The sequence below is a fragment of the Amblyomma mixtum genome, chromosome 1 (genome assembly GCF_055824585.1).
Source record: "Amblyomma mixtum isolate Tamu chromosome 1, ASM5582458v1, whole genome shotgun sequence".
Classification (NCBI taxonomy): domain Eukaryota; kingdom Metazoa; phylum Arthropoda; class Arachnida; order Ixodida; family Ixodidae; genus Amblyomma; species Amblyomma mixtum.
Window position 1 is genome coordinate 185,547,605 of NC_143012.1, and position 20,138 is coordinate 185,567,742.

Sequence of the window (20,138 nt, forward strand, 5' to 3'; positions counted from 1 at the left end):
GTTGCTTTGCTTTAAGACCCCAGAACTTAAGACATTTAACCGAGTTCCCTGTCTTATGGATGCTTGCACATTTATGTGGAGCTCAGGTCATAGAGCACAGCACGCGAAATTCCGAGGTCGCTTGGTTGGATCTAACTGTGCTGGATTTCGTCGGTTTCTCTTCTGCTCTGTAATCACGTACGTTTGAGGCGTAAAATAATTACACAAATAATTTGACATTTGATGGAGAAAACGAAACATTGACATATGTTCCTTGGTTCCGGTCACTGTCTCTGTACATACAAGGTGTTTCATCTAGAACTTTACGCAATATTCAAAAATATTGTAAGATAAAGATTTAAGATAAACATATTTTAGATATATAGTAACAAGAGCGGCTTTTTTCAACATAGCATTGTGAGTGAGAGGTAATGTATCAGAATACAAGTAAAACGTGCTAGCTATCAAGCTGATTAACCAATATTGAGTAGTTAACTTCTGGGCATAACTGCAAAGCGCCTTAAATATTAAGAGGCATGTAGCCAACCGTAAGCAATATCCATAAATGTTTATGGAATTTCCAAAATTCATTTACCCTCGGCGCTGTGGCCCAACAAATGTTGCCTACTTCAGCGAGTGACATGCGGTGGGGAAGTTACTTTCAACAGGATAGTTAAGCGGGCGAGTTGGTGATACATTATGCAATAAAACACAACGCTTGTTCCTGTGTATTCTTCGTCTCGTCCCCGTTTGTTCGCGCTGTTTTTTTGCATGAAGTTACTTTACCTGGAAGCTTCTCGAAAGCGCATTTGTATCAGTGCTATGTAACCAAAATGTTTCGGGCCACAGTGCAGAGCGTAACCGCGCTTTCGGAATTTTAAAATCTGATATGGATATTACTTAACGTGGGCCATACGCCTCTCAGTAACTAAGAAGCCTAAAAGTTTTTGTTAAAAAGTTTACTTAATCTTAACTAACCACCCAGCTAGTTAACATGTCTTAGCTCTATGCTCACGTACTACACCGCTGACAATGATTTGCCGAAAAAAAACCCGTTCTAACTGTGAATCCTATTTTTTTAAATTTTTAGACACTTATGTCAAAAACCCTCTATATGTCATAACCCTTATTTCGCATGCTTTCGCTGCTTAATTGCTTAAAAATTATTTTACAAGAGCAAAAAATCGCACTTCTTTATCAGTTGCAGTTCTGATTCCACAAAAATTCTTTGAGACATTCTTATAGAATGGTTGCGTTACATCGGACCGGTTTGCGCGGAGCTCATTTGTGCTTCTATACAGAGCGGCTGCTGTCACGGGATCATCAACCTGCTGAATGCAGCGTGCTTACGCAGCCGATGACTGATGAACACGATTATGGGTAGCTTAAAGGCATCCATAGCAGCTGTTCCTCTATAAAATCTCGCTCTATTGACCTTTCAAGCATGCGTTAAATTTTCCTTCCGATACACCATTCATGTCAAGCGTCGGCTGAAAAAGCACCCTGGCGCACGCGGCCTTGAAAACAAAAATTCCTTCCCTAAAACGGGAACCAAATAATGACGAAGTTGGAAGTTCAAGAGAGAATTTAGCGATAACTTCTTGAGATTTCGCTGTACCTCACTGAGGGTGCTTTTAAAGCACCTCACCCCCATTCCAAGAGTGCCGCTGTACAACTCCACTTCGGAGAGATTCAAGGCAAAGGTTATCCGCGATGGTTGTCCTCGGGAACGTAGAATAAGCTGAACATCAAGACGTTTTGGATTGCGGGACGGAATATTATAGCTACAACGATTATCAGTAGTATCATTACGCTCCACAGTGACGAGCTTCTGCAACCTCATAGCATTGGTGTTGCTCAAGCGCATGGCTTTCGCGGAAATTCGAAGCATTGTTCATAGTTGCGCGGCATCTTGAGATATTTTGTTGTCAGGGAATGTAATTCGGGTTTCTTAACTCGAGGTTCTGAGATTTCTTAACACGGGTTTCTTAACTCTGTAACTCGAGGTTCTTCACTCTTAAGATGACTTTCGTCAAAGAAAGTTTAAAGGCCGCAGAAAATTCCAGCCTACGAGATGAAACTTGTCATGAAATTGAAAAATTAGGCCTGTCCAAATCTATTTTTCTTCAGCCAAACGTCAGTGATGTGGGCTTAGTTTGTTTCTCTTGATTTATTCTGTGAACATAGCGTGGTGTTATGTTGGTCGGCCTATAAATAGGCTACTGCCTTAGTCAATCTTATTCTGTTCACAGGCAAAGAGGTATAAACAACGGGACCTCTTGTGCTCTAGAAGGAAAAGTTTGCTTGATCGCCTCGTAAACTTCCAACTTAATCCAGAGCAGTGGTGAGCACATTTCTTGTCTACCTGTCGATGACGCCCACATGAACTTATCGCCTCCTAAGCGCTATGTCCGCTCAGAATTATTAATATCGAATTGGTCGAAACAGCACTGTCAAATGATTATATGTGCCTATCTTTTTAAGAGGTTCGGAGATAAACAACAAATACGTTATATTATGTATGGTCCCATATGAGCCTAAAATTAAAATTTTACATTTTTTGGATTTGGATTTATGGGGTTTAACGTCCCAAAGCGACTAAGGCTATGAGAGACACCGTAGTGGAGGGCTCCGGAAATTTCGACCACCTGGGGTTCTTTAACGTGCACTGACATCGCACAGTACACGGGCCTCGAATTTCTCCTCCAAAGAAATTCAGCCGCCGCGGCCGGGATCGAACCCGCGTCTTTCGGGCCAGTAGCCGAGCACCATAGCCACTGAACCACCGCGCCGGCAATTTTTTATTGTTTCTGCTTAACTCATTATTTGAAGTAAAAGTCTTGGGCACACCTGACGTCCGCCTTACGGGTATGAAGCGACTTCTTTAGTGTGCTCATTATCGTAATGTCAAATTAGTGGCACATTCAAAGATAAGGAAGTAAATGAAAAATATCGGACAGTCCGAACAAAATAATTTTACCAAAGAATGCAGGTGCAACAAATAACATGAAAATCCGTGCAGCCATTGTTACAGTATGCTTACTACGAACAGGGCAGTGAAGTCAAAAAACACTTTTCAGAAACCTGACACTTTCACGGAGATTTGCGCTCCATTTCTTACTAATAGCGTAACAAAATATTTTTTAAAATCACCTTGGGCTTTACTGGCTGTCCTATATATGTGCAGTAAAGGAATCTACAGTGTATAACAGTGCAGATCAGGAAGTTCGATGACTAAAGGCTACGGCTCTTCATCTGCTTTCAGGTGCTATAACAAGAAAGCGTAGTAACGGGCGTACGATAAGTGAAGGGGTCAGAAGGTACGAAGTATCTTAACAGGATCTTATCGCCCACCGAAGCCATGAAGGGCCACGACATTGTACGGAAGTATTCGACAGCGATTTGAACAGTTATCGGAAATCGACAATGTCGTGTTCCTGTTTCCGTTCTCAACGCAGCTGCTAACTGCTTTAAGCGCGAGTATGCCTAGTAATCCCCTTATATAATGGTTCACAGGCGCATTTGAAGTGACGTTAAGGTTTCCCTCTTCGAGCCCGTTTCTGTCGTGATCAGTGGCAAAAAACAGTGAAAACTGTAGCGACCTCGGCAAATGACATCCTTCGTTAGGCACATTTGCTTCAGGCTACGGTGGGAACGTTATTATTTAGAGAGACCCGTGCTCTCGTAACGGCACTGCGCTCAATATTTGTACAGAAAGAAGATGTTGAGGAACCTTACGGCTCTAAGGAGAAGCGCCAATCATTTTGTCGGGACGGCTCCTATTACGGTATTTTTTGTGCAAATGGGAAAAAAATAACAAAAACTTGGCTGTCTCCAGTAGCACAAATGGGGCTCTGAATTGCGGGCCCTCGTGAGCCCGGAACGGGCTCCCCATGGTTGCCAGACGTGGGATATGTGCGGGATTTGCAACTCGGCATCGCGCGCGACCCTCAAGGGCAGCCCAGTGGGCTTGGTAGATACACCAGAAGGGAACCTCTACATTCTGCACGCATAAAAACGATAAATGGGTCCTTGCTGGGTCCTGTGTGGGACCCAGATGGGCAGTAACAGGCTTCTCAGGGGGGCCTGCAGTGGGGCTTAGGTGGCAGTGCCACGGGGACCCACATGGGCTAACCCAAGGATACCCACATGGGCTACCCATACAAGGCCCGTGCTGGCTAGGCCATGCAAGGCCCACAACCAACATGGTCCACTTTCGCTACCCAACTGGTTTTGTTGGACAATCGCTCCCCTGCCCCATTTTCTCTCCCGATTAGATGCGACTATTGCTACGTGAAGCAGTCATTCTCCTCCCGATTATAGCCCCCTCGATGCGCGCTATCATTTCCCCATCGGACCAGAAACACGAGCTCTGGTGACTTTTATTGGAAAGTCGCAGGTATTAAGCGACACCGTAAGGATCTCGTTCTCCTCGGCGTCACCCATCAGAGAATTTCCGCAATTTCTGTAACCAGAAAAGAGAACAACGAAGTAGCGAGCATTTGGGTTCGAACTCAGCGCCACTGCATCAGGTGGGCAAGCAACACATATGCAACGAAGGGTTTTTTTTTTTATTATTGCCCGTAGGCCCCGAAAGGTCGTTGGTTCAGAAGTATTTGAGGGGCACCCAGTGAACGCGTTGTGGAGTGTGTGGCTTGGTGATATATGTTTGAGATAAGTTCTGATCTTATAATAATTAAAAAAAGAAATATTAATATCCTAACTATGCATCACAAATTGCACGGAATGAAAAGGAGGTGTTATGGTGTTTCACTGTACTTCCGTACACTGTATGCCGTGGATCGTAACCTAGATAGTGATTGATGATTTGTAATCGACGATCGTGATCGTTAATGTGCTTTCGAACTGGTAATCGCTAAGAAATAAGGAAATAAATTTAAAAATTAGAAAAAGGAGGCGCTCGTCCAGATAGTACAAAACCTCTGCAAGCAACGCGGGTGCTCTCACGCTTTTTAAGCGATACGTGCCTATAATGTTAGCATGTGTGCCTTGTCTTTTTTCATCTCCCTCATCCCATCATCATCATCCCCCACCGTGACCCTCTTTTTTCTCCTCTTCCTGTCTCCGAGTGTCGAGTAGCAGGCCAGTTATTCATTTTTGTGGCCAACGTCTCTGTCTTTCCTGTCATTAAGCCATCTCTCTTTCTTGGTGGAGCGGGACTGGGCGCTGCTACGTGATGGAGTTTTGGAGCAGAAGCATCACAACAACTACGTGTGCCGACGCAAGCCAGTTATGTGCCCCTTTGCCTGCACCCGTCGTTTGCCCTGGCGCTGTTTTGCAGGGGACCCGGCGATTTTTACCGGGTGCGATGACCACAACGTGGAGGATTGGCTGGTTTCCAACGAGCCGGCAAGAGGCCACAGCCGCTTGGGGGTGAATGAAGCTAAACAACGTGGTGTTTTTACCTGTCTTACGTGGCCAGCCTATGGATACCTTTAAACATGCCTTTTCAGATATCTTCGGGCGTGCTGCCGTAAGCAAGCTGTGCGTCGAGCAGCGCACGCGAATAACAACCCAGCTGTAGGCTGAATCGTTCACCAGTTACAACAACGCCGTTATCAACCTTTGTACACGGCTGGACTCCTCTATAATCAAGGCGGACCATATCGAGCACGTCCTGAGAGACATCGAAGCTGATGCAATTCAGATGCTTATCGCCTGGAGCCATACCACTCCTGCATACATGTTCACCTTGTGCCAGAGCTATGATTGGCGCCGCACGCAGCGCATTTTGGTGCCATTGCCTTCCGTGCAGCCTGACTCGCTTTCCAGCGTCGCTGTAGCTGGCTCTAACAGCTCGCTGCTTGACCACATCAAAGACTTTGTGCATGAGGAGGTGGCAAGACATTTGTCACTTCACGGCGTTCCTGGACATCCCTCCAACCTGGCTCTGACCCTTCAAAATGTGATTCTCGAGCGAATCTCTAAAGCGCTGGTACCTACCTGTTCGTCCGAAAGCTCCTGCTGCAGCCCCGTTCCCATACGGCGACGCCTTCCGAAGGCCAAGGGTCGGCGCGTTTGACTCGTTCTATCGTCCTACGCGGCCTCTTGCCCTTCCAACCCAGCCGCTCGCTACTCATGTGAACCCTTGGCGTTCCCGTGAGAAACTTCTGATTTGTTATGCATGTGGTGTCCCAGGTAACTTTGCGCATCTTTGTCGTCGCCTTGTGCGACGACCCGGCAACCTACTTCTACGTGGCGCCATAGTCCCCACCGCGTCCACCTTCTCCTGAGTAGCTTGATGTCTCCGATCACCGCTCGTATGCTAGCCATTGTTCACCATCCCCACGACGCCGCTCGGTTTCGCCGCTGCGTCGCATACCCGTACTTTTCTACAGACTACGCCAAGTGACGACGCTGATATCTGGATTTTTGTTTCATACAGTAAATGCGCAGCAAACCTCTCCTTTGACCACCTGCATATCAAGGGTGATCGTTCATGGTTCGTTACATACTCTCGAATTCGTCGTTCTCTCATCATGCTCGCATGGCATCAATTTAGGTTGGGACTTTCTGTCCCACCATGAAGTCCTCATCGGCTGCTGTCGTGCAGAGCTGGAACATCTCCCGTGCAGCGCTGCCTCGCGTGATGCTTCTTCTTCGTGGAACAAACTGTCTGTGGCTGACGCCGCCGATATTCCTCCGTACTCACCTTTCTACATTCCTGCCTCACTGCACCTGATGCTCCTCATGCACCGTCGTGTTTTCAACATCTGGCGTCTTCATCTCAAGTGACGGTCTGCCTCTGCCATTCGCTGTGCTCACTTTCCAAGACGGATGACTCATGATACCGGTCTCGAATAATATTCTGAAGCCTTGCTTATCTCTCCCTGCAGGATGCCTTGTCCATTTTCAGCGCATCAACCCCTTGTTCGCACCCGACCGTTGCACCGACTCCTGTTCTCTACGTACGTACCAATACTGTGACTTCGCTCGCATCCCTCGCTCGGGACACAGTCGGTGCCTTTGCCGACTCCATCGACGCCAGTCTTGCCATACCGCAGCGCGACGACCATCTTAACTTACTGGACAAGTATCGCTCTTCTTTCGACTAGCTCAAAGCCGACTGGGTGGCACGTCTACCGTCGCCCACTAGATCGACACCGCAGCCCAAATGCCGTTGCGCCAGTGCCCGTATCCCGTTGCGGAGGCCGAACGACAGATTACTGACAATAAGTGGATGAAACCCTTCAGCGACGCGTAATTCAACCTTATAGTAGCCCGTGCGCCTCTCCTGTCGTCCTAGTGAAGAAAAAAGATGGCACATTATAGTTTTCTGTGGATTATCGCGACCGTAACAAGATCATCCGCAAAGCCGTTTGTCCGCTGCCTCGAATCAATGACGCCCTTAACTCTTTATAGGGCACAGAATTCTTTTCATTTTCTGACCTCAGATAGGGATATTGGCAGGTTCCTGTGGCGGAGGCTCATCATTCTAAGACAGCTTTTGTGACACCAGACGGCCTGCACGAATTTCACGTCATGTCTTTCGGCCTTTCTAGTGCCTCAGAGACTTTCGACTGCATTCTAGACTTTTTTTGCTCGACCTGAAGTGAAAAACGTATCTCTGCTACTTAGACGACATTATCGTCTCTCCAGATTCCGAGATGCATTTTCTTTGCTTGGAGCACGTGTTGACTAGATTAAGTGAAGCGGAGCTCAAACTTAATCGCAAAAAGTGTTGTTTTGACGCCGCCAACTGACAATGTCCGTTCATGTCGCCGCTAAATACGGCGTGTTACCTGGCGCAGGCAAACTTCATGCCGTCGCTGAGTTCCCCAAGCTGTCAACACTGAAGGAACTTCGAAGCTTTCTCGGCCTGTGTTCTTGCTTCGGACGTTTCGCCCGAAACTTTACCTCTATGGCGTTGGCCTCGATGCCGTACTTAAGAAACGTAGACCCAGAATTGAAGAGTGTGGCATTGCTTACGCGAGCCGTGTCCTGTCAAACCGGAAGCTAACTACTACGTTACCGGGAGAGAATACTTGGCCATCGTTTGGGCGACCAGAAAGTTCCACCCTTACGTTTACTACCGCCCTTTCAACGCCGTCACGGACCATCATTCCCTGTATTGGCTAGTCTCCTTGAACGACCCTTCAAGCCGCCTCACTCGCTGGGCCCTACGCCTAAAAGATTACGATATCCGTGTCATCTGTCGCTCAGGCCGAAACCACAGCGACGCCGTTGCTTTGTGCCGATCTCCAATGCCACCTGCGGATGTCTGCCATTGAAAAGTCAGTTACGCTTCGCTATCGTTTCCAAAAGATACCGTGGGCAGCGAGTAACTGAAGGTCACCTCGATATCTTATCTGGTATTTTTCGGCAGCACCCGTGCCTCGTGCCCTACGCTGCCAGGCTGCTCACTTCTTCATTCGTGATGGTCTCCTGTACTGCCGCAATTTCGTCTCTACCAGCCGGAAGTGGTTGCTTGTCATCCCAGCCCTTTTACGGTCGACAATATACGCCCAATTTCGCAATTACGCGCAGTCCGCTCATGCCCGTGCCTTTAAAACATACACATGACGTCGTGGCAGATGTTATTGGCGCGGTACGTTCACCTACGTCATCAATTACGTGTTCTCGTGCCCATCGTCTCAACCACACAAGCACAGCCCTCACCACTCAGTTGGGCTTATGCAGCCTCTCCCTTGCCCTTCCCGGCATTTTGGCCGCATTGGAATTGACCTCTACGAACCGCTTCTTTACACTGCTGTTGACAATCGCTGGTTTATTATAGATGTATGCGGAATGATTTGCTTACTTGAATCAGAGTTGTTGCTCCTCGAGTCATTGAGTTAGTCATTAAATTTTGTGACACAGCTTTCGAGAACTTGAGAGCCGGCATACCCGAGGGGTCAGGCAATATGAGCATAGTGACATTGAGCTCATATGTCCATCTAAGACGTGCACGTAAGCACATGAGAGTCATGACTATAGGAATTTCAATTGAATGTACAAAACAAGAGCAACTTAGAGGTGCACGTTAGTTAGAATGAAAACCTGAGTGAAAGTGATATCTATAAGAAATTAAAATATTGCCTCTGAAAATTCACCTAGCTATCTAAACGATGGAAAACAATTCAATATGAGCATACCGTGCAACCAAAAATGAACATCCACACTGTTGAACTAGCGGCAAAGAGAGAGGCATCAAAGCCAGTTATTTCAAATTCGTTGCTGGTTAGGGTAACGAAAATTTCCTCTTCTCCTCAGGTAGAGTAAGGCGGCGCGTAGTGCAAGAGCATATGTCTGTTTCTTGCCTGCAAGCCCTAAGGAAATATACTGATGGCCAATTAAAGCAACTTTGCGGCACCCATTACTTTGTTTCAAATTATAAATCCTGTTTGAAGCCTGCGACCTATTACCTATATTTAAATTAAAACAACGAAATGCTAAACAAACGTTCATTAAATAAATTGGGTTCCGCAATGTACCAGCCATCTGAAATGGTTTTCCTGCCTGTTTTATATATAGTGTTCAGTCTATGGACTGCAGAGGCTTGAGAAAAATTTTGCATCCTAGACGTTGTTTGTTACTGGTTCTAATACTTTGGGATTGACAAGTGCAGCCCGCGATGTTCATTGTGCTAGTGATTGACTTGTGCAGCCCTTTATGCACCATTTACACAGGTGGCTGTGAAAGGCTGTTCGTCTTCTGATCTCAGGATCATCTTGATAGTCGCCCCTCAGTGAACTCCAAAATGGTGCGTATAGGAAAGGTGAGCACATCCTCCGTTCCCATACTATGGTAAGAGAGTGCTCTCTCATTCTGTATTTTTCTAATCGCTACAAATAGGAAACCATTAATTACTGCACCCAGTGATCCAGCAAACCATCCTATCGTTTTCATGAGTAAACTCTCTTATGCGCAAAGTATTTCTGTTGCTGATTGAGCGCAGTCGTGAAATTTATTTGAGACGTCTTATTCTCCCTTTCTCTACTTGCAGCTTTCCGAACAGTTCTTGAATTTTCGGTTACGTGTCTCAAGGCAGACATACACTAGTCAACACACTTGATCGAATAGAATGCGGACAGGCTCTCGGGGGAACTATATATCGAATCGCATGTAATTCGCCATCATGCCGGTCGTCCCATTCGCAGCTTCTTGCGGCATTATTAGGCGCTCTACCATTAAGTGAGTACATTTGAGCGACAGTTAAGAGGGCAACCGGGAATTCGCATAGGGTCTATCAGAGTCAAATGAATTCACTAAACGATCCACTCTCGCAAAATAAATGCTGTTAACAACACGGAGTAACAGCGAAATTCTCAAGGAAAAGTACCTCTCCGCGCAAATCTCGCAAGCTTGGTACATAAAGTGCTCATGTTATCGCACTCTTACAGGAGTGTAAAAGCGCAATTGTGATTACAACGGAACCCTCGGTTGTGAAATGTTTTCATTGCAAAAGTGACCCTCTTAAGCAGCGTTCACGCTGGCACATATTTTAAAAGCTACATTATTTTATGCTGCTAGAAGAGTACTGCAGTTCCGTGTTCAACTTTTACGTTTAATGGTAGTAAAATTGCCATTTCCTAAGTATCTCATTTAACTTCCAGGTCACAAACACACTTTGCATTTTTGTGGTCAGCGCTGCTTATGCACGACTACTTGCATTGGGTAAGCATGCCTCATTCAATACATTCATACGCCTTGGGCGCTTTACCTTTACTGTTATGTTCTTGGTGTATTTTTGAAATTTGATTTTATTGGCTTTCGATTAGTGCTTGGGCCTACATTCTTGAAGACTTCAGAGGTTCAAAAGACTCTGCATTCTAGTGTGATACTAAATCTTGTGTGCTATATAACTAATGGGAAATAAGTTTTTACAGCTCTGCCTGGTCCTTCTCCTGCTTACGTGTGAAGATGGTTCAAGCGAATGCGCAAACTGCATTTGTCTACGCAGCACAAGCTGCGGAACACCCGGTAGTGTAGCGAAAGCTACATTGGTCACCAACTTGCGATTTCGCTGTGGAGGTGCTCCGGGGAGGCACAGAGACCGACCTTGAGCCGTTGCCTAGCAACCGCAGCAGCTGGCGGACGCCGCGCGCTCGCCGCGGAGCTGCCGCCGCCCGCCGTTTGCTATGACGTCACACCGCTTGGCCCGTCGTTGCGTTCGCCTCCGCTCGCTTCGCCAGCTGTGTCGCTTGACTCCTTTCGCTTCGTCTATCCTGGCGTAGCCGAGCTAAGCCACTGCCAATTTTCATGGCGCTGACTATCGCGACCTCGATTCTAGACAGAATTATACTTATTTTTATTGCCGAAGTAAGTCCAGTGTTTGCTCTTTATATCAAACAAAACATGCATCGCTTATCACTGCCCCAGGAAGTCACTGTTCTTAGAAGGGTTCATAAATCACCTAGCATTTCATAGACCGAGAGACAGAGAGAAACATTTATATTTTAGCATTTAAAAGCTCCCAATTTATTCATTTATGGATATCCTCGGGCCAAAGGTATTTATGAAGGGAGTGGTTATAAATAACACAAAGAGAACAAAAACAAAAATGCAACATACAATAGTCATGATCCCGGTTGTACAATTTAGTAAAAGAAATAAGCAGAAGTTGCAAGCCAAAGATAAAAGAACAAAGTGAAGTAACAAAGGTAAAGGAAGCTAATGGAGAATAATAAGTATTTGTTGTGAACCTTAGAATGCAATGTTTGCTTAACTCTTACGGAAGATTAGGTTGTCTTCAATGCTAGCTGTCGATTCTTGAAGGTGGTTCCAGTCTGCTGGTGTGCGGGAAATGAACGACTGTGAACAAGCTTTTCTTTAGTATGATTTTATGCGGACTTCGTAAGCGTGATTCAGCCGTGGCGAGTTGAAAGACGTAGGAGGTATGATTTAATCGCGCAGATTGAGGGAATTGTGAAACATTTTATGAAATAAAGCTAACCGTTAAAACTTACGATGGGAGGCTTAAGGTGCAAGCTTAAGAGTGTTTTTCATGGCGGTGAATCTGGCAGTACAATTAAAATTAAGGAGGATGAAACGGGTGGCTTTATTTTGCACGAGCCCAGGCGCATTTATCAAATTTCTGTGGCTGGGGTCCCAGACTGCAGACGCGTATAGTACCTTGCTATGGACAAGAGTTTTATGTAACAACTTTTTTGGAGGTACGTTAATGGGAGAAATTGCGGCGTAGGTTGCATAGCATGCTATTGGCGTGGCTAATTAATGTGTTCGTATGGAGCAGCCAAGTTCGACAGGAAGATATATGAACTTAGTGGTGGCGATATGACGTGACTGATGCGAGTGTAGTATTCCGGTAACATGCTCCGGTCGTAGATGATGTGCGGGAGTCACCTAAATCTTTCCGTTGAGAACAAATAAGCTGCATTACCCACAAGTTGAACATTGCTGATATAGAGGAGCGATCATTTCGTAGACCACACATGTCGTTAATGTCGTCAATTTCACGAAAAATTACGGAGTCACCAGAAAATAAGTGTATGTAGAGGATACGCAACTAGGTAGGTGCATAATACAAATAAGAAATAAAAAATATTGGCAGAGGCTTAGCTTGGTTAACCCGGTAGGTTGCAAAAGCAAACGAGGCCTTGGTCCAAACACCTTATATATACACATCCACACGTAATCTTCTCTCAGAGAGAGGAAGGAGAGAGAGCAGCGGCGTGGTTACCCTGGGACTGCGGCGACGAGCCGAGCTTGTCTCCGGTTTTCTCTGCGCTTGGTGTGACGTCATTACTGGGGTCGCCTAAAGGATAAAAGTGGTTAACGCCGGGACCACGCTGACGGCTCAAAACATAGCGTTGTATTGCTTTCGCAATAAAAGAGGACCTCACACCCATCCCTGTGGCACTCCAGAATGGACGGGGGTAAATGGGGAGGAAGCATTGTTAGGAGTTACGAATTTAGTTCTGTTACAAAAGAAATATTCTAGCCAGGAAAAAAGCCTGCCATCAAAGTTAAGTTATCTGAGCTTACAATAGTAATTTATGGCATACCTTTTTGAAGGCGTTTGCGTAGTCGAGAAAGATGCAGTCAGCTAGTGAGCTGCGATCAAAGATTACTTTAAGTTTGTGTGTGAATCATGCTGAGTTTCGTAATATAGTCGTTCACGGAATCCGTGTTGTGTGTCCTAATATGAATTACATTCCAAGAAGTTCGCCATTTCATTGTATAATACGTGCTCTAATATTTTACATGGAATGCTTGTTAAAGATATGTGCCTCTAATTGAGAGTTGAATTCATGTTGTGTAAATGAGGGGTGAATTCTTGTGTGAGGGATGAATTCTTGGAATATCGTAGAAACCAGCAGTGAGCAGTAAGTTTCAGAAACCTTTAGGAATATCTAGATAAGTGAATACCTGGACAGTGACATGGTTTAACGGAGTCAATCGTCTTGTTTATACCACTAGCTTTAATGTGGTTTGGGTCCATGGATGTGTAGTTATGACTCTGCGCTTGAGAAAAAAAGTAGCGTTAGTGCAGTGAACAAAATTATTACAGAAGGTAGAGTACAATACAACTAGGCATTCTGTGTCAGGGATGGCAAGGCCATTCTCGCCTAATAAGTATATGATATCTTTACGGTTGGGGTTAAGTACGCGCGAAAACCTTTTAGGATCGGTAGAAAGAACGATAGGAAGTGTGTTTTGAAGAAATTTATTTTGGTACTTTCAGTGCAGTTACGTAATTTTCCTTAGCGTCCCTGTAAGCCTCCCATCCTTCTTTATTACGAGACCTTTTGGGAACTCTGTAAAAACGCTTTCTTTAACGGCTATTTGCTTAATGTAGGAGTAGTATCACGGCACCCTACAGTGGGGAGCGATTTTCCGCAATGGTATATATGTTATATATATGTTATATATGGTATATCTGTTAGTTCTTTAACCTTACCAACAAATATATCCCAGTTAATACCGACAGAGCGGACATTAAACTCATCGCAAAAAAAAAACGATAAAATCGAGAAGTTCCTTTTTACGGCCTTAAAATTAGCTTTTTTTTTATTCGAGCTGTTTGCCATCAGGCATAATGAAAAAGGAAAGAAAGTTATAAAAAGGAGTGCAAACAAGCCTCGCTTAAAAAGCGGCAAAAGTTCGTGATATAGCGATTATCTAGAGTCCACTTGGTATAATTGTCTGCAACGTCCCATCGCAGGCCAACCTTTCTTAGTAAACGTCGTCTCACGGAAGCTGTAGCCGGGCAAGTCCACAGCAAGTGTTTTTCATCACACTGGTCGGGCGCAGCACCACAATGGGGACAGTTGTCTGTCACTTCGAAACGTTTGTCACGCCACCGATGACGCACAGAAGGAGTCAGAGCCGCTCCTGCCCGAATCCGGCGCACAGATACCTCCTCCGCCCGAGTGAGACTCCGGGGGAGAGGGTACGAACACGGAGGAATTAGAGCGCGTGTTCGCTGACGCAAAGACTGTTTCTCGGAAACATGGGACAGGAACGGATCTGAGGGAAGAGGGGAAGGTGGCGGGATATCGGATGTGTCAAGGTGTGTGATTGCATCCACATGGATATTATGCGGATCCTGGGCATGCCCGCGAGTCCAGTGTATACGCATAGGACAGGGGTATTTTGTGCAAAGTTGGTGAATGGATTGTGTAACTTGGAATGTGCGCCGGACAGCCTTAAGCTGCTTAAGGGCGGCAAGGGAGTCGGTGTAAATGTGTACAATATCGAAAGCAGGTACGAGTGGAAGGGAAGCAATGGCATTGTGTATCGCCTCAAGCTCCAAGGCCAGGGGGGAGCAAGTATCCGTGCTATATGTAGCACGGGAGTTGAGATCAGGATGTGAGGGACTGTAAACAGCAGTAACTCCCTGCACTGCTGTGTGTGATGCATCGGTGTATATTATGCACCCTGAAGGAAGATGGGCGGCTGATATCGGCGTCGAAGCAGAGGGGCGATTGTCTGTGAGCTGACAGTATGACCATGGAGAAAGAGTCTGTAAACGATGAAGCTGAAGCGACATCTTGCGTGCTCTGTTTGCCTCACGCTGGTCGATAAGTTCACTCAATGTATTAAGTTGAGCGTACTCTTGCAGAATGGGTATGGGTGTGATACGCGGAAGATAAGTTATGGCGCGCATAGCCTCCCGATTGATTGATTCAAGGGAGTCCCACTGTCGGCGGGTGAGGCGATGAAATTGCGCTTGGTACACTATCCGCGGCTGAAGGATGGAGCGCACGATCTGACGGGCAGTATGAAAACACGCTCCGCCAGAGCGCATAGCTATGCGTCGAATCAGACCGAGAGTAGCGTGAGCCGATTTACGGGTCGCGTTTAGCCACGGAGTCCCAGTCCGTGATGTATGAAGTAGAAGACCTAGAACACGCACACTTTCAACTTGAGGAATTGGAGAATTATCTACCGTGAAGGTAAAAGGTGCTGCTTTCCGTAAGCCACTTCTGTCGCCAATGCGAATGAAACAAGATTTATTACACGAGAGGGTCAGACCCAAAGGGGATAGTCGTGATGTTAAGGCATCCAGCGCTTGCTGAAGCGCCGACTGTTGCACAGACGCATCTGGATGACTGTTGCACAGACGCATCTGGATGACAAGACCACAAGGTTATGTCATCGGCGTACGCAAGGACGCGCACAGAAGGAATTTTCTCTAGGGCTCGGACAAGAGGTATAAAAGTTACATTAAATAATGTGGGGGCGAGGACGGAGCCCTGGGGTACACCGCGGTTGGAGGTAAAGTGACCAAAAGGCTTCCCATGGATACGTACACTGAAGGTTCTGTTTGTTAAAAATGAGTGAATTGAAAGGAGAAAGCGATGCGGGAGAAAGAGATCTTGAAGGGTGCCAAGAATAGAAGAGTGTAGGACGTTGTCATATGCCTTTGTGATGTCAGTAGCGATCACCGTACGAACAAGATGACTATGGGGAGAATGGTTTAGTGCGTCCGCAGCCAAAACAGCCAGACCGTCTTCTGTTCCAATGTGAGGGCGGAACCCAATTTGAGATTCTGGATAACAATCATTCGATTCCAGCCACTACGACAAGCGAGCTGCTAGAATGTGTTCATATAGCTTGCAGATAGTAGGCGTAAGTGAAATAGGGCGGAGGGCCGAAAGAGAAACCGGCGGCTGACCTGATTTGGGGATTGGGACAACGATGGAATGTTTCCACTCTGCAGGAGTAACTCCAGAATGCCACACCTCATTGAATGTATCAAGGAGGGAATATAGACCAGGTCCTTCCAAGTTGCGAAACAACGAGTTAGGTACACCATCTTGCCCGGGAGCAGTGCTTGTTTTGAGGCGATCTATGGAGGCCAGCAATTCTGCCATGGTAAAATCTGAAGTAACCTCATCAGGGGGCTCAGAAACCGATAATATGGGAGAAGGGGTAGGGAGGCAGTCATGATGTGGGAAAAACTGACGGGCTGCTTGTTGTGTGAATGAAGTTTCATCCACATTCAGAGCCAAGCGATTGCTTTCGGTATAATCAGCTACTTGAGAGGTGCGTTCCATGGCGTGAAATACCCGCCAAAGATGTCTATTACCCTGTGTAAAGGAGAGGCGGGCACACCATGCAGCCCAGCGTTGTCTGCTAAGACGCTTTGAGTAGCGCCGCGCACGTGCAGTAGCCCGATGAAGAGCTGGAAGAGCTGAAGGGTCGTCGGGATTACGAAAAGCATAATGATCCGCCCTGCGGCGAAGAGCCCAGAGATTAAGGAGATGCATGTCCGGGTTCGGATCATCCTCATTTACAGTAGTGGCGAATGTATGAGTCAACAAAACAGCTGAGAGGGTAGACAGAACAGTAGATGGGTTCAGCGTAGACAACCTATTATCTGCGCGTACGGAATCCCATGATGTAAAAAGCACGCTGCGGCGTATTTTCCGGAGACGCGAAGTTGTGATGGAGATTAAAATAGGGCTGTTATCACTGCCCCAAGTGTCTGGTTCAACATTCCACCGAGGGTAGCCGGGTCCTAACCACCAAGACAAATCAGGCGAATACGGACCACCCCGACGGCGCGTTGAAGTTTGCGGTTGATTTAGTAGTTGAAATGAATGATCTAGAAAGGTGCCATGAATGTGAGCACCCCGGGAGGAATCCAAAGGGTAGCCCCACGATGTGTGAGCGCCGTTGAAATCTCCGCCAACTAAAAAACGGGTGCCCGAGTAGTTATTACGGAGAAAACGAATCCAACCTAGGTTGGGAGACACTGTTCCCGGACGACCATAGAAAGATACAAGTATCAGTGGTGTATGTGCAGGTTTTGCGAGAAGGCCAACGACCTCCTGGCGAGTGTTGCACCACCGTGAAAGATCGATCGGTGTATGGGTAACAGAACGAAGAACATAAATTGCACATTTAAGGGATGGAGGGAGGAAGCGATGCAGCGGCGATCAGGGATGGAAGGAGAATGGTACGCGCAGAAACCAGAGAGGCGAGGAAGGGAATTGTGCTCTTGAAGAAGGAAGGCCCAGGCCTTGAGTTTGCCGTCACGCAGGCGGATGTTCACTTCAGATGACTTACTGGCAAAGCCACGGCAGTTCCATTGCACCACCAGAGATGATGCACTAGCCATGGCGAGGCCGAAGAGCTTCAACGATCAGGGTGGTCAACTCCTGCATGATTGCCATTATTTTTTCCACTGCCGGGGAGTGCACATTAGATGGGACCTCGGCGCCGTTATGTGGTTCAGTGCTGTTTGGAGGTGATTCGTGAGGAGGTAGCTCGTTCGCTATGTTTCTTCGAGATGGCTGTGAGCGCCGCTGTTCTCGACGCTTAGTGAGATCCTCTAAGTGGCGACGAGCCTCTGCGATGGCATTGTCGAGAGCGGTGTCTTCATCTGTGGTGTCCGTGGCTTTACGTGTTGATGTGGGCTTCCTTCCTCGACGGTGAACAGCTTGTGCGTAGGAAAGTGGCTGAGCAGGCACGTTGATAGTCGGGAAGTCAGGTGTAGGAAGTGCAGGGAAGTCGTCTTCAGCACATGCTAGAGCAGCGAAGCGATTGCTTGTGCTGATGACAGTGCTCTCGGACGGCTTGTTCGACTTCTTTGCCTTCTTCTTTGGACAATTAGGAGAACGAATGTCGTGGCCTGGTAATTTGCAAAGGGCACAAAGGCCTGCTGTCTGGTCCATATCGGCCACTGCTGCAGGATTGGGGCAGGTAGTCTGCATATGCCCTTCTGCAGTGGTAGCAAAAGATACGGCGTGGACGGAAGGGCTGCGGCTTGACAATGGCGCCGTAATAGGTCATGTAGTCTGGTAGATTGGACGGGCCTTGAAGGGTGAGGAGGTACGTGCCCCGGCGCCCCATAGGCCGGGCATGGTGTACTGTGTGTGTAGAACAACGGATATTTGTTCTCACTTCCTGGGGAGGGCTAGTGCTGTCGATGTGTATATAGACGATGCATCGGAGGGTGTCAGGCCCGGATGCATAATAGACTTGTACGGGAACATGTTTGCTTGAGTCCAAGGGGACCTGCGTCACACTGCACATTTTCTCAGCGGCGGCTAAGGTTGGTAGGTTCACTGTGATAGTGTTGGAAGGACGATGCACATCAAATCCACAATAGTTAGACTGAGCCGAGAACGTGATCAATAGTGGCCTGAACATAACGGGGAGGGATGGCAGTAATGTCAAACCGCAATGTAGGCTTGATGGTGACGCGGAACAGTTTTGGGGTCGGTAGAAGCGCACCTGAGGCGCTACTCACCGGTGGTGTCAGTTGAGGTGGCAGGGGCTCAGTCGGTTCAATCTGTACGGGTGGCCATGGTAAGGAAGACGCAACTGGTTCTACAGGCGCAGTTCCTTGCGGTAGCTGACGAGGTGTCACGGGCTCAACCGGTACAGTTGACCTTGGAAGGGGAGACGAAACTGCAGCCACGGGAACAGTTCCTTGTGGCAATGCGAGAGACACGGGGGCGGTGGTGCAGTCCACGTCGCAAGTCGCAGAATCGGAAGACGCTCCAGCGGGCAACTCTGTAGCCGCCGAGTCATGCACTGACGTGGAGGCAGCAGGCGGCCGCGTGGCCGCCACCAATGACGCTGAATCCATGCCACAGGCGCGCAGCGCGGCCTCGCTCAGCAGCGCCGAGCTAAGCCCAGCTTGCGCCTGGGGTTGTCGGTTATGTTTTCGTACTTGAGATGTCGCCCACCTTGCCGGAAATCTGTGCAGAGGGGTGTCCTTGACCTCCGGTGGTACAGAAGGCAGTTCGTAGCCTCCAGAAGATGTCCGTGAACAAGAGAAACGAGAATGAAACACGGAGCTCAGAACAAACACGTCTCTTCTTCTTCTTCTTCTTCACCTCTTTATAATGGCACATACCCACGTGGGGGGATTGGCCAAGGAGTAGTGGTATACATAAGAAAATTTTTATAGGATTAAACGTGAATTTTGAAAAATGTATTCATGAAAAACGACAGAAGAATATTTGAAGTGAAATAACAAAGAACATTTTGGCGAGAATAATAATAATTAAAAAAAGAAAAAAACTCCGAGACTTTTAAAGGAGTTAGCAAATCAACCTACCAGTTGCAATTATGTAATCAAGTAGATTCCCACAAATTGAACTCAAATCAAATCCTTTGGCGCTCGCTCCGAACGATAACAACACTGGCATAAATAACGGGAGCCCTAACCTGGAGAGAGGGACCTCCAGGTAAATCTTTCTCTGAAGTGCGAACTTTGGGCAGTAGAGCAGGAAATGATCCACAGATTCAACGACCCCGCATGAGTCACATAGGTTTGTTGGAGACCACCCACATCTGCATAGGTATAAATTTAAACTGGGAATCCTGCACCGCAGTCGCGTCATTGATACCTCACACTGCCTGGTTTTACACGAACGGACGTTCCATTTATACGCTAAGTGCTGATAATCAGCAGTATTTAGTAGGGGATCGCGTAACCTGGCTGATATGTGTTGGAACCGCTGAAACCTGGAGATCACCAGCAGACTGAAATTCGGGACGGGATGCGTTACTGGCCCGTCAAGAGCTGACCTTGCTAAATAATCAGCCACCTCGTTGGAATGAATGCCTGCATGACCAGGAACCCAGACAAAACGGACCTCCTTTAAAGTGGACGGGACAAAAAATCGCAGGAAGCGGTACAAAAAATCTTTTTGGGAAGTTTCAAGGGAGACTAAAACTGACAAACAATCAGCCAGGATGATAACGTGAGA